Source organism: Neomonachus schauinslandi, chromosome 8 (assembly GCF_002201575.2).
Source record: "Neomonachus schauinslandi chromosome 8, ASM220157v2, whole genome shotgun sequence".
Taxonomy (NCBI): Eukaryota; Metazoa; Chordata; class Mammalia; order Carnivora; family Phocidae; genus Neomonachus; species Neomonachus schauinslandi.
In genome coordinates, this window is record NC_058410.1 from 137,245,752 (window position 1) to 137,247,999 (window position 2,248).

Genomic DNA, 2,248 nt, shown 5'->3' on the forward strand with positions numbered 1-2,248 from the left:
TGATGGTATTTGAAATCAGTATACTGGTTCTGTTTGGGGTGGATTGAAAAACCAGGAATGGCACAAGGGAGACTATTTGGATGTTTGTGCTTTTCTATTCCTTTGGCCTGGATGCTGGTCACATAGGAGAATTTACTTTGTGAAAATTCCTCAAGCTGTACATTGATGATTTGTGTACCTTTTTTATATGTATATTGTTCTTCAATAAAAAATTATGTGAAAATGTGAATGTAGTGCCTGAGGCATAATTGTTTTTTTGTTTTTTTGGTTTTTTTTGGTTTCGTTTTGTGTGTTTCCCTGCAAAGCAAAATTTGGGAGCAAATGGAGAAGTCTTTGAGTCCAGCAACATGGTGTTCTAGTTTACGGTGTAACAAATACGACTTTTATTTTTATATTGAACTTTTATATGTCAGAAGAACCCATGGACGAATCTGCGGAGCTGCCGGGTGTTATAGTAAGACCAGTGTCCAGACGGCTGACTACCAGGTAACCAGAAGAAGAAACTGGAGGAAAAGACAGAATCAGAATGAATTAAATGGGTATCTGCGTCATGGGGTGAGGCGGGGGGGGGGTGTCGTGTAACTCCTCTGATCTACTTCTTTTTTATCGAGAAATTCTTTTCCTTTCCTTCCCCCTGTGATAATAAAGACTCACATTGATACAGCCTCAACTAATGAAGTCAGATTTTGCAATAACATCCCAAGATTTCTGTCACTTCTAGGGTGTTTGCGACTTATACCCAGCTGCTCATCAGCATGAGCAAACTCATGTGGTCAAACTAAGCACCTACTGACAACTATAAGGATAGAGGGATTGAGTCTGGCCACACAGCTCATTGCTATCAATTTTATGTTATATGAACAGCTAATAATAGTAGTGTGCTATTTTCTCAATAACTGTGATGCAGACAAAACCCCTCACAATTTTGGAATATGATATAGTTCAGTGCAGGTTATACTAGTAGTGAAATTCATGTCCTTGACTCCAAGTGTTGAGGTTTTTCTGTTAGATTGACTATTTTCAAATGTGTTTTTCTTCAGAACTTTATTTTTAAGGGAAATAAAGTGAAGAAAGATAATATACAAATGGGTTGTGGTGGGGCCACTTGAAGGAAGCAGCATTGGGAGAATATACCCAGGGCTCTACTGCTTCTCCTTCTCCGTGTCCAGCCCCTGTCCCTCAGGCTGTCCTTCTAGAATCCTTCCTCAACTTGGGTTTTCCCCAGAAAGCAGGCTGCAACAAGGGCTCACCTGTAGATAGTTTACCTTTGGATTAGATCCCAGGAATAGGACTAGGGGAGTGGGAAAGAAGGAAGAGAAGAGCAAAGCCAAAACAAGGGATTCGGTATAGAGAGGGTCATCCTTGGGGGCAACTGGGGTTCTTCCTGCCGGGACCCTCTGGGGAATCACACAGAATGAGCTTCAGAAAATGGTCCACTTGAGGGATGGGAAAATGGGTATCTTTACTGACTGCCTCCTGCCTCCATTGGTCAAGGAGTCCCCCTCAGAGTGTGGACGTCACTCACATCTCCAACTCCATACGTGTGCCACTAGAGAGGGTCCTGCCAGTGTTCAGTGCTGCAGCAGAAGGGACGAGGGACAGAAAGCCTGATCTGAGCAGTGTCCCCGAGGAGAGGGGCTTTCGGGTTTTCCCCGGGGCAAAGCTGCAGTAAAAGGTGTCTTGGGAGGATGTAAGGCGGGGCCCCGGGCATGAGGCACAAACCCGAGGTCTGGCTTCCTGAGCCTGTTCCAGGGCTGCCTGTGGCTCGCCCGCTGTCCTCTGAAATGCAGAGTCCCGGGCCCGCAGGAGGAACTGCCCCAGCAGCGTCGCCCCAGCCGCGGGCCTGGAATCTGCATGTCTCCTCAACACCTTAGATGATTCCGCACAGTGAGGTGTCGGAACCGTGACTGCACGTTTGGGTTTGATTCAGCTGGGACCTGTTGGCGCAAACATCCAGACTCAGGGGTACCTCTTTCATACTGGACCGACACCGGTCCTTCCCGGCAAAGTCATTACTGTTACCGCGTACTGTGAAACGGGAAGGTGCAGAAGGATCGTTGTGTAAAGATACACATCCCACATGCTCGTTTTCGCCTCAAGAATCTTCTCTTTTCTTTCTTCCTTCCGCCCTCCCTCCCTCTCTCTTTCCCTTCCTTCCTCCTTCCTTCCTTCCTTCCTCCCTCCCTCCCTCCTTCCTTCCTTCCTTCCTCCCTCCCTCCCTCCTTCCTTCCTTCCTCCCTCCCTCCCT